At 36.6% G+C, this 13,830-nt stretch overlaps 1 long non-coding RNA gene across 2 annotated transcripts in view; it reads right to left on the bottom strand.

Annotated features, from left to right (window-relative positions):
- The window catches only part of LOC134758276 (uncharacterized), a 70,376-nt gene that overhangs the window by 11,786 nt on the left and 44,760 nt on the right, over positions 1-13,830 (bottom strand). For both annotated transcript variants that reach the window (XR_010133278.1, XR_010133279.1), the window contains one exon: positions 1,315-1,436. This is a non-coding gene — a long non-coding RNA (uncharacterized lncRNA). The remainder of the gene's footprint in view (positions 1-1,314; positions 1,437-13,830) is intronic.

The raw sequence follows: 13,830 nt of genomic DNA on the forward strand, positions 1-13,830 counted from the left end.
TTGGCTTGTCGTTTTACAAGGATGGATGGGTATTATTTTTAAGCCTTTATTTTACAATGGAAGAATGTGAGTGTTTCACAAGTGAAATGTTCCCATGGAGAAGGGAATAGCAATGAATCATAAACAGTGTAAACACTCCCAAGCTTCTTATATATGTAAGGTTATGTGCTAATATCTTCTCTCCCAGTAGTGTTTTCTTTCCAAACACCGTAAGAAGAGAAGTAGGGGCCAGGGAGAGGCCTTTGGAGCTATCTTTTGAAAACAATGGGAGTCTATCTCCTCTATTCTCAACTGTGTAATCTTTTTGTTATCTGACGTGAACTCATAGAAACTGACTATGTATTTCCCCTCAGTAATATCCTTCTGTGACCTCCTCTCCACCCACCTTCCTTCAGGATAAAATCTAAACTTCCTAGCAAGCTGGGACCTTCCTAAACTAGACCTTTAGGACTGGCCACTGTTTACCCATCTGGCCTCCTCCATTGTCACTTTCCCACAGGCACTTTTTACAGAAGGCACACTAAAGCACCTGAAATTCCTTGATTATTTGGTGCCTTTATACTTTATTGATTTTACCCTTGTCCAGAAAAGCAACGAGATTTAAAATATCAGTTTTGATCACTACTATATTTCCAAAGCCTAAAACTGTTCCTAGAACTTGCTAAGCATCAAATAATTTTTGTTAACCAAATAATGTACACATGCTCCTTCCTGGATTTGTAAAACGCTTCTCCTTTCTTCCCCTGCCCGAATTTTTACTTCGATTTCAAAATTGTGTCACTCTGTGGATATCTTCTACCTCCCATATGCAGAACTGGAAAAAACATCATCCTCACAGGGTCTTATAGCACCCACTGCACTCCTTCAACATTTTCTACATTGCATTTTAGTTGTTTGTATCCACTAGCAGAGAACTTCTTACAGGTGGGGATTATTTTCCAGTTCTGTGTGTCCTGTGTCTAGGTGAGCATATAATGAATTCAACTAATGCCCAAGTTCCCTCCAGGCCCAAAGGCCCAGACAATCTGTTCCCTAACTAACCTTTCAGATCACTTCTCCTACTTCTCCCCACTCTCCCTCCCCCTAATCTAGTCACACAGATTTCCTTGCCTTTCCTCCATATGCAATGAAAATCTTCATCCCATCCCACTGTGGTCCTTCTGTCTGCATCACTCCTCCTCCTGAAAGCATTCTGCCCATAACTCTTTCATCATTTTGTGCAAATTGTCACCTGCTTAATAAGGTCTGCCTTGCACACCCTCCCTGAACTGCAATCATACCCACCCTCATTCCTACCCCCTTTTCCCTTCTTACCTCCTGACACACAATATGGTGATTTGTAGGTGCGTTGTTTTTGTGTGTCCTCCATTTGATCTCAAGTTTCAGGAAAGCAAAGGTCTTTGTTTTATTCATTGAAGTATCTTGTATCTTAATGCCTGGAATACAGTCAGCAATCAATAAATATTTGCTGAATAAAATACTGAATACATATTTACGGTTTATATATATATATATATATATATATATATATATATATATATATAAAATCAATTACATAGTTGAACAGGGTCATTATCTACCTTAACACATGTCCTTTCTTTGCCTCAATAAAAGCTATAGAGGTTTTCACTGCTTCTTTTGAAAGTCCAATATACAGCCTAATTGAATTCACAGTTCAGTTCCTAATGCCTCATTTAAATTTTCCTTTTAAATCGAATTACTTGCCTTCATAAAGAATACTTTCTTTGGCTCAAACTTTTCACAAACTTGCAATCTTGCCTCGTAAGCCACAGTTTTCAGCCCCTGTTTAAAATCATGGTTGATTTTTAAATCAGCCTTCTCCACTTTTGATGACTTCCATAAAAATCAGTTTGTAAGCTCTTAAATTCCTTAGTGTATTCACTCTACACATTGGGCAGCTGAGAAAAATAGGCCAGGAGCTGGACTGGGGCTCCTGGAACCTCAGCTTCTGAAGCTTCCTGTTGCTGTACAATTGACTATAAAAGAGTTCATTTTCCCTATAAAAATATTTTCACTTTATTTATGTTCCCACTTTTTTTTTAACCACAATTTAAAAAAACCACTGAAAGCACAACATAAAAATATTTATACTTGTTTTCTCATCACCACACTGGCATGTGATCCCTGGCACTAAGCATGGAAAAGAGACATCACTGGAAGTCCTGTGTACAAAGTATTATTCTCTGCATAGTGCTATCATTAGAGGATAGGGACATCCAACCTTTACTGAAATGTAGCAATCAGATATGTTTCTTGAGCTTATATATGGGTGGTTGAACAATGGTTTTAAGAAATAAGATCATCATTTTGTTTTTGTTGTTGTTTTTTGTTTTCCCTTTTCTTTAAATCTTGCTGTGCCTTTTCTAATGTATTTCTTCCTTTTTACTTTTTTGTGTTTTTTCGCAGTTATGTAAGTAGGTTATCTCAGATTAGCATCCTCATTTTAAATTTATTTTATATCTACTTACATTTGTATTAGTATAATTAGATAATTGTGTTACACAGTTCCTTTTTCCTCATTCAAGGATATGTCTTACCCATGGCATTATCTTAGGTATAAATGTTGTCTTCTTGATTCACGTCTACTTAATAACACATAAGTCATTTGGCATGGACTAACTTTATGTTAGTTATAACATGAATAACAATACAAACAGTATGTATAATGAATCAATATCTTAAATCACTGTATGATTTATAATTTTTGCATGTACTCTGTTAAGAGGCTTTATCAGAAAGGGGCTTAATTATTTTGAAGTTGTTTTCCATGTCTTAAAAATATTGTGCTGAGAAACAAGATATATGGGCCTTATGTACAATAAGACAATAGTTCATTTGTGTGGAACATGGCCAAATACAGGCTCAACCAAATGGTATCATTTTTTTTTAAACATTTACTGAGTATCTTCTGCCCATATTAGGCAAAGACTTGGTGCTGACTTTGTATTTGAGCAACACTTATGATGTTCCATGCATTAAATTTAACCTCCATAGCCCTCTGAGGTTAGGTGTCTTAAAAAAAACACCTGTAAAAGTAACTTTATTCAAAGTCACTGATTTTGTTTAGTGGCTCTACATTACTACATTCACATTCATGAAATTAATAATGTACTGCATTTCACCAGCTGTTCATAAGACTTTCCTGGAGGCAAGATTGGTACATTCTTAGAGAACTGGGGGAAAGGTTGTTGAAAACCTCGTGGGTTAGGATATATCTAGGATGGCCAAGCCCAATAGATTGCCCAGATTGAAGACGGGTTGAGTTGGGATGGCTGGAGGACCTGAGGACCAGATATTTACTTCACAAGGTGCAGTTGTGACAACAAAAACTTTAGAGTGGGAAGTATTCTATTTTTATAAAATGTATGGTAGGATAAAATGTTAAGGTAATAATTACAACAATTGTTTCACTGTCCCCCAAGCTTTGCCTTCAATGTACATAGATAGTGAGGTTCTCATCTCCACTTGGCTTGGCTTGACTGTCACTCAGTACTTCAATATAGAATACCAGGAGACTGAGCCTTGGTCCACATGAAAGAGAACAAGGGTTTGAGGGTTAGGGTTTTTCATACTATCAGACTCCTGGGCTTGGGAAGGGAGTCGGGGGAGTGTCAGGTAAATGGGAGCTGGATTGAACCTCAGAGATCAGCCTGAGCAGGAAATCAGGAACTGTTTGTCACCAGCAGCCAAAAGCCCCATGGGAGTCCAGAGGTTATCCAAGCTCTGTTCATGTACCCAGTGGACATCCCCTGACTCTCTTGGGGTTCATAGGGGTGATAGCTGTCCTTCCCTCTATTTGTTACCCCTCTTTGAACTTTGAACAGGTGGTTCAGCTCATACATTACAAAGAAAAAGTGACCCATCACAGACACAGAGACTTTCTCTACTCTTAAAAAACGCACACTGTCTGACAGTGTATGCCCAAATTAAAGGCTATCGAAGGCACAGGGTGAACTGGAGGTTAAAAATTACCCTATATATTTTTAAGAGAGTTAGCTAGCCCAGCATAAAGTGAAAGATGCATTTGTTTCCACTTATTCTTGAATAGCTTTGGTGCTTCACAACAAAGCAGGATTTGTGTTTTAGCTGTTTGGATAAACTAAAGCTGGATAATGATAGTATAATTCCTGAATTCAAATAATCAAGATTCTAAATGGAGTCTATGACTTTATAGAAAATAATGTTAAATGGACTATATGATATTACCTCTCTCTTTGTGTTTGTGTGAGATAGAGATATATTTAGTTCGTCTCAGGTGTATACTACTAAGCTCCAGGAAATTGCAGTGAAACATTTGTTCACTTTTAGGATTTGAGTTATAAATCAGCCAAGTAAAGATATATCCTAATACAAGTGTCAAAATGATGAATGATATCAGTATTGTACCACGTGCCGACACCAGACGTCACTGCTGTTGACAAGCTTGTGACTGTTTCACTAACAGACTGTGTCTTTCTGAGAATGGGTTTAGTACTTGGAGATAGCCCTTCCTTGGATAAAAGCTTGTGCAGCTGTCATCCAGGAGAACCTCAGAGCTTCTAGAAGCTGCTGTTTTAGTAGAAAATGTAACAAACAATTCTTCCTCCCATAGCTGTGAATCTGAAGTGAGAGGTTGTGTTCTTACTGCCTCACTCCTGAGTTTTGTCTAAGGATGTCACTGCTTCTGACCCCAAAGTTTGGAGAGAGATTTTGAAATTTGTTATTATGGATTTATATGCTGCTCCAGAGTGCCTCACCAAGAGCTTAATGCTCTTTCCATCAACTTTATTTTTAAAGGAAACTGTTCAGAATATGTGTTCATTTGTTGCCAAAGATATTAGTGATAAAATACCTAAAATATGTATAGCTTAAGTCATACGATTGCCTAATAAATTGGTACCAAAAAAGCATAAAACCTCAAGAATAGTTAATAATGACCCAATATTGTGTTTCACTGTGGCTGTAAAAAAATAACCTGGAAATCTTTCTAGAAAACTCATGGGTCCATTTTGCATGCTTTTTAATATTATGGGTATCCAGATGTGTGAAATGTATTCTGAGACGCAGAATGAAGACATTCGAGGTCATCACTGTGACCCTATCTACCAATTTTTAAAAAATTCAAGTGTAAACAATGATACAGACAATCCTACAATGTACTTCTCTACCCCTTACTGAGTTTCAGTGGTGATCCCATTTTATCCTTAGACACCTCCCAACAACATTTTTTCAGGAGTATTAAAAAAATTCCAGACGTGTCATTTCACCTGTAAATATTTTCAGCATACACTCTAAATGCTGCGAACTTTTTTCTATTAACCACCATGCTCCCATGCCAACAAAACCAACAGTTGCTAAGTATAATCTATATTCATATTTCCAATCTATATTCAAACTACCCTGATTGTCTTAAAAATGTCTTTCTACAGCTAGTTTGTTCCAATAAGGACTCATATAAGATCAATACACTGTGCTTTGTTGTTAGTCAATTAAGTTTATTTTATTTTGTAATAGTCCTTCTTCACCCTACTGGCTTTGCATCATTGTTTTGATAAAGAGATTAGAATTCCATGTGTTCTGGGTATGGCCAGTTGCTTCCTATTGGTTTTGGTTTTGGGGTTTTTCTTATAAACTGGTACTTAGATCAAGAAGCTTGATTACATTCAGCTTCACTTATTCAAACATGGTGTTGAGTACTTGGTGTTCTTAGTATTGCTAAGATTGATCAGTGGGGTCAGATGAGGTCAGCCCAATTCTCTATTATAATGATCCCCATCACACTTTCACTTAATTATTTTTTTAGCATATATTGACTATGGCTACACATAGCCATTATTTTACTGGAGTTCACAGAATAATGATTCCCTAATTCTGTTATTTCTGAAATTTTCTATAATAAGAATTTTACCTTATGAATTATTTAGTTACTCTGAAATACAGATCATCTGAGACAGTCACAACTGTTTTTCTTTATTTATTGATGCTCAAGATAATGTGTTATGGTACTAGTAACCCCAATCCCAAAGATGCTGAAAGTGTCTTTTGTTTTGAGTTTTAAAATTATCATAATGAATGCATAGAGTTTTATATATGTGATGTGTTTTAATCGATTGCAGTTTTGTTTTTATACTAAAACTCTCCCATCTTAGGCCGGTGGAATCCTCTTCAAGTTGTCTCCCATGTCCCTTTGACATGATTGAATTTCTTTTTAATAGATTTTTCGTTTCTTCCAGCCTCATCTTATATATTTCCTTGACCTACTATCAGCCATTTCTCTAAGAAACCCCGGTTCTTATTAGTGGGAAATCTGACCACCAAAATTTGATTTTTCTAAGAAATATTGCCCTTGAGTCATGGGCATAAACATGGCACATAGTATCATTCTCTCTTTTTTTTTTTCAAATTTCCCAAAGTGTTTGAAAATGCTGGACATTGTAGAACCTTCAAATAGAAATTTCAAGGTGTAGCAAGCCAATCTGTTACCTCTGTAATAACTTGAAATTTTTACATAATGTGTGGATAGCATGCACAAGTGTTTTCATCTTATGTCTTTACAAATTTTATTTAAAAAATAATACTTCAGTTTTCTGAAACAGGAACCATGTACACCAGTGTTCATCCATCAATCTCAAAATGTAAGTGCAATATAGTTTAAGGAATGATGTTTTTAATTATATAATTATTTTTTCTCATTTTTAATTATAAAAATCATTTGTGAATATGCTCTTCTTACACTAGTGTTTCTATAATGTGCTCAGCTCCCAGGTGTAAGTTTGAAGTAACTTTTTAGCTAAAATTTGGATAAATCAAATCCATTTGTATAAAAACAATTTGAAATCCAGATTTATTGCCTACAATCTGAAATGCAACATATGGGGCACAGCTCCCATTCCTTTGCTGCTACGTGTGTGTTCTTCATTCTCTTGGAAAAGGCCCCAGAGGGTGCAGAAAGCAGAGGGACACAGAGGAAAGACTCCATTTCATCTACTGCCTGAACTTCTTTGTGGTTCTATGCTGTGGTTAGGATCAGAGAGATAAGGCTTTTGTACCAAAGAAGGAATTTCTCAGCTCAGTTGTCTTCAGAAAATCCCTGGGCCTAGCATGCAAAGATTTCTGTTCGTTCTAGATGTCTTTCAAAACAGTGCAATCCCCTAATCAAAAGCTCTGGAAACTTCTCTACAATTAGAATCTTCTGAAATTCCTAAGTTCTATTCACTGTCCAAGGTGCATACGTCTCCACATAACTCTGTCTTTTTGTTGTTGTTGTTGTTGCTGCCTTACTTATTTTGATGACTTGAGCCTCAAAAGGTACATTTCTAGAATTTGTGCTATTTGAGCCCTTGGGAATTTGTGAACTACTATTTTAGAATGAAAATGAGCACACTCAGCATTACAAGATATCAATGGGTGAGACCTCATTTAGAAAGGAGAAGAGGCAGTGGTCTATGGTCTTCTCTACATTTAATTTTGGCTTTAGGGTACTGTCAGGTCCATGAAAGCCAGTAGTCCTGAAATTGGCCTAACTGTGCATGCTCCCACCTCATTGTCCTTTGAAAAAGATTCATATAAGTCTTTCCTTTTTACATTTTATGTGCAGAACTTTTCATTATCAAATAGAGTGTCTTGTGGCCTTCTACTTTTCAAATTAGAGGAAGTTTGTTGTTACTTTTCTCTTATGAAATAATAACAAACCCTTATCACGCACAACACTTATTCTGTGTGACAGACACAGTCCTAAGCACTTTGCATAGATCACTCCACAATAGCCCTGTGACAAGGATACTGTTATCAGTCTCGTTTTATAGATAAGAAAATTGCGATGCCTAGAGGTGAAGTAACAGGCTCCGCATCACACAAACAAATAGGAGCAGGGATGTGATTTCAACCCAAGCAATGTGGCTCCCACTAGTCTCAGAGCCACTCAAAGTGAGTTAGATATATAATTAGCTTCTGTGATCTGGTACCCTGAGGGGTCAGAAAGACCTGGGGCTTTGTATTCCAATTGTCTGGAGTTTAATTTTGGAACTGTGGTAATACGATAAAGCCATTCTCAGTTACTATAATGGAAAGAACTCCTTTCTAAAGTAAACCAAGCAACATATATCTAGGTCTGTGATAAATAAAATTGATATTGTAGGTTTCCTTGAAGGTAAATAAAGTGGAAAAATATATATCATAGTATCACTATAGCAACTGTATTTTGTATCAGTTCAAGTTTCTGAGCTTTAATTTGAAAGAATGACAAAATAAGGATTTGGAAGCCTGAATCAAAGGAATGACATTCGTATTAGAAAGTATGAATTAGAATCTGGACTAATTACAATGAAGTATGAATTAGAATCTGGATGAATTAATTTTAATATGTAAAAATATTCTAAATGAAAACCATGCATCCAAGAGTACCATGGCCCATACAGAAAAGTTGATCTACTATCCCCACCAGCACCTGGTCCTCTACAAATTATTATCTACAAAAGTGGATGTCACTGAAGTCAAAATAGAAAGTCAACAGATCTGAAACCATGGTGATGCAGGAAAATGATGAGTCGTTCCCCATAATCCTGTGCCTTCTTGAGGTCAAGGTAATATTGCTCCCAAATGTCATTCAGTTCTGTGGCATCAAAAGGTACCTGCTATGCACTAGGCAGAGACCACCAACCTCTGGATGGGCTTGGAACCCAAGTCTCTAAAGGTGAAAGGTCACAGCCTCACCTCACAACACTGCCTTGGGCCTGTTTCTTATTACCAAATAATTTCCAGAAGGAGATCAGGCTTGAGCCTGATTTTCCAGTAGCTGTGCAGGGGAGAAAAAGAGTTTGGAAAGGAGGAGTGCTGTTCTCAGTGACTGATTGTGAGAACAAGAGTAGTGTCAGGAAAAAAGGCCACTCTCCCCCAGCCCTAGTCACAGGATAAATTGCAGTGCTCCTGGCTGCTCCTCAGAGGAAAGAGGCTTATTGGCAGGAGATAGGAGACAATGAGGATCCACCAACTGACGGACCAGCAAATTCCCAGGACCCCGTTCAATAAAGCCACTGACAGGCACAGTCCCCAAAGAAGAGAAGTGAAAACCACATTCGTGTACCTGAGGTGAAAGACCACCATTAAAAATAAGTGAGAAACTCCAAATGTGTAAATCCGATATAAGCCAAACCATATGGTATAAAATGAATACATTTTCTCCCTCTACCTTTGGCAAAATGGTTTCTTACTGGATTTTATATACAGGAAAGTATTAACCCACCTTTTGCCATGTAGTTTCTCCCTGATATATGGCATTGATAATATAAGTAGTTTAATGATACTTCCACTGTTTGTGTAGCTCTGCGTATAAAAAGAATGCTGTGCACATAGTAGAAGTGCTAAAATCCTGGGGTAACACCTCATACATTAGTGGCCTTCCATGGTGAACAAAGTCATTTTTCAAGCAAGTCATAAAGTAGCCTAAAACACAAGTGTTTCAGTGTTTGCTCCAAATGAGGCGGTGGTCCGGCGACTGCCGTTCATCTGACATCATTTCTGACACAGCCAGCGCTGGTTTGGTATCTGATTAGGACTCCCCGCCACAGTGGTGCCAGACTTACTACTTTAAGTGAGGTGGCTGAGGGAAATTAACGTGTCAGAGTTACCAGGAGGCGAGAGTGTTTGCTTCAAGTTTCCTTTGGAAAGCTTCAGCTGGAATTGACTTTGATTCTTTCCAAGAGAATCTTTTGAAGCTATTTATGGAGCTTGGTAATAGGTGAAGATGAGCTACCAACAGGAGACTCAGCTAGCATCAAAAGTCAAGCATGCAGATGTGCAACGATATTTCTAGACAAAAGTGGTCAAATTACTGACTTGTTTAGAGGATGCCTTGGGGTCTCCTGGCAAGTGAAGCAGCCATTTTCCTCAAGGCCGAATTTTCATGATGCACCCTGCACCCGCTGCTTTGTTCTGGAGAATCATATATGCCCTCTTGATGTCAATGTATTTCCCTTAAAATATAAGTGAAATGCTGCGTACTTCACTGATGCATGAGAATATTGGATAGAAATACCCATAATGTGCTTTGAAACTTTTTGATGTAAAGATGAGGTATACTTAAAAGTATTAACTCTGTAATGTGTTCCTTTCCATCCCTTCTCACCCTCTTGGCCTAGGTATACACATAAAACTTATTCCAATTCCCAACCCTCTTCACTTCCACTTTCCGGGAAAACTATGGGAACTGTGGATGGAAGATTCTGTGGTGCATATTTTCTTTCTTCAACTGAAGCAATGTACACAAAAGAAATCTACAAATCTTAAAGTCAGCCAGAAATATCAGTTGCTATTATCTTTTTTTGTTTGAGAAAATATAGCATAAGAATACATGCTTTGGATCAGACAGATCTGGTCTCAAATGCTGGCTCTGTCATTTACTCACACATATGTACAGCTCAAACATGCGTGTATGCATTCACATATACAGACATTGACACATGCATGCATGAGTACAGTCACACACTCCTCATGCATATGTTCAAATAGATGCTCACTCATACATGCTCACACACATGCATATTCATGGACACTCATTATATACCTGAAGCTTAAACACAATTCACTTATTCTTTGCAGTTATGTGTGACCAGCAGTTCTGCAGCTATACTTGAGCATGATTCTGTGCTCTCCAGAAGGACGCTTTATTTTAAATCTCTTATATAGCGCAGGAAGTTTTTCTCTTAGCTTAAAGGCCAACAACATCAATTTGCAGCTAGAAGATTGAGTTTAAATCCCACCTCCACTACACAGTAGCTGTGTGACCTTGGATAAATTACTAAGCATGTGTACCTCTGTCTCCTCATTTGTAAATCGGGAATTTATCTCACAAGATTGAGATAGATACTATTATTATTCCCGACTTACAAATCAGGAATAAGCCATTCAGAAAAGTGCTTGGCACACAGTAAGTGCATGTATTTATTTGCTATTAATATTAAGGAATGAAACTCAGCACAGCTAGAAGGAAGATTTCTGTTCCAACACAGCCTTGAATGCAATTTCTATGTGTAAATGAAATGTATTTCATGTGAAATAACAAACATTCAGATCAGGTCATCTTAATACTACACATGACAAAGATGTATAGTTTAATAAATTTTGGGCTTTGCTGGTTTATTCCACAAAGAGGGTCAGGTCTGTACTCAAGTGTCTTTCGGAAGACATGAGCTTCTTAGGCTCAAACTCTTCAGGAGATGAGAGTCTGCAGCCCTATTAACAGCCTCTAATTGCCTCAAGGTTCATTTTAAGCTCTAATTCTAAAAGTACAATGTTAGACAAGTATCTGCCCTTTCAGAAATCTTAGAGACTGCGTGGGGCACTAAACCTGAAAGGATATAGAGTCCATGTTTAATATCTATTCTCTTGAGTGATATACATACTCATCATACTTGTTAGTACTCTATCTACCTACCAAAAACTCTTACATAGCTATATCATTTTGTTTTATAATTAGAGTTGCTTTGAGTTAATAAAAACTATACTAAAATGTTTATTTTCTTGCAGGTTCTTTTTATACAATTATGGTGCACTTTAGAGAGATAAATAGTGCCTGGATTTGGAATTCTGGGGCTGAACAATCAGCCTTATGGGATGTGAAAAGAAGAGAAAGGCATGAGTTGAGTAATATAAGTAAGCAAGATTTAAAGAAATACTAACTCCCAAATTAACATTTTTGGTTATTAATTCTGAATTATTCAGCATCACGGCCTACTGTAACCTTGATTTCCAGCAGGCTTGAAAAGAGATCTTTCATCAACTCAGAGTGAAACTTTCTTTTGTAAAAAATACCCTTTGACCTAGGTTACTTCGGGTCTACATGATAGTTGAATAAGTACATCCTTGCAGCTTTACATCTTAGACAGAAAACTATTTCTGTGTCTTCACTCTTCTAAAACCTGCTATTGAAGCAGTTTCATAAGAGTTCATACCCCTTCACTCTTCCTAGGGAGCCATGGAGAGCCTGCAGCTGAGGCACTGGCTTTCCCGCAGCTAGAAGTCTCTAGTCACTTTAGCAACTCATCACCTGCTTCCCATTTTTTTAAAGGAGTGTGAACTGCTTGAAGTTTTCAGATAAATATAATAATGTCTATATTTACCCAATTAACCATTTCTTTCTTTGAGATACCCTGCCTCCAAAAATATTTGATATAAATTATTTTTGGAAAAGGTTTAGAGTTTTGAATAAATTACAATTAAACAGTTATATTTAAACAAAACTTAACAAAGTATATAAACAGGAATAAACAATAAGAATGGAAATAATTTTTTAAATAATCTACTACTTACCAGGTATTATTCTTTATTTAGATTATTTTACTTAATCCCTACAACAAGCCTGTAAGTGAGTTACTAAGTTGTTAAGGATAAGGAAACAAAGGAATTATCTAAGGTCATTCATTATATGTGTAAGAGATGAGATTTTTTTCTAGATTGAAGCAACTAAATATTCTGCTTTTCTAATATAGAAATACTTTATGAATATTTTAAGCATGCTACTTATTTTTAGTATCATTATTTTTTAAATCTAGATTTATTAAGGGCTTAGTATGTACAGTGCATAATGAAAAATAGGATTCTCATTTTTAAGGATTTTATAATTTGGTTGGAGAGAGAAGGCACACAACTCATACTCTCAATAATCATGTCACTCTGTAAACCAGAATGTGGTTGTTTGTCCAGATAAGTGGGGCAAATAGGAGTAAAGAAACCTAGGTCAGTATGCATCTATGGAAAACCTCTTGGAGGAAAGGCAATCAAACCAGGACCCAAGGATGGGCAGCAATGTATGAGAAGAAGGCAGAAGCTATCACCAACTTGGGGTTGGAGCTCTGTACTGTGCATTCAGGTGACGACAGGGACGCTCCCCAGCACTAACAATGTGCTCTGATAGAAGAGTAGTGACAAGTAGAGGGATGACCAGATTGACTAGGCTTGAAATTCCAGTTGGAGAGTCTGGACTTAATGACATAAGCAAAGAAGATAATATCAGAATTTTATGAACACTAAAGAGTCATAATGATGGCAGTATTTAAAAATATTTGTGGGACCAAAAAGGACTGTAATTGACTATACAGTTTGGAGGATAATTAGGACAATTTAGGCTTGAGGTGATGAAGTCTGGTCCAAGGTGATAGTACACATATAAAGGGGGAAAACAGAACCTGAGGACTCATTAGATCTATGAGATCTAGGGGAAAAGTTCAGTGATAATTGTTTGATTTGAAGAAATAGTTTTACAATGTATTTGATTACACAGGAGAAGCTATCTTATCTGATAAAATTGATACTGGTATTTGGTTGTATAAGTGAGTCAGTTAAAAAGGGAAGTTACTAGAAAAAATAATATATAAATGTAGATTAAGCCTTTTTATTTATTTCGAAAATAATAAATGCTCATGCCTTTACCAATATTTAATCCAATTCCAAGATTTCCTTTCATGAATATGTTTATTGGGGGTGTAAATCATCCTTTTATGTGTGTGTAAGTCACACACTTACAGCACCATTTACAATTCCAAGTGCTTCTTTAAGTGAATTCAAAACTTAAAAACAATTCCAAAACAATATGATTTTAAAAATTTATCTACATTTTGTTTTTTCCAACCTCTCAAGTTATATCACCTGTATCACATTCTACAGCAGTCAATTCAGTGACTTGCTTTACTAACTCTTTCCAAAGCACTCCTTTTATTTTTCATAGAAAAAATATCTTTTTGTGCTATTTCATTGATTTATATAATTTCTAATTATATATGTATAATAACAAGTACAACTGGCATAAATAAGTTTAGAAAAATGCAACTGACTCTT

Source organism: Gorilla gorilla, chromosome 3 (assembly GCF_029281585.2).
Source record: "Gorilla gorilla gorilla isolate KB3781 chromosome 3, NHGRI_mGorGor1-v2.1_pri, whole genome shotgun sequence".
In the NCBI taxonomy this organism is placed as follows: domain Eukaryota; kingdom Metazoa; phylum Chordata; class Mammalia; order Primates; family Hominidae; genus Gorilla; species Gorilla gorilla.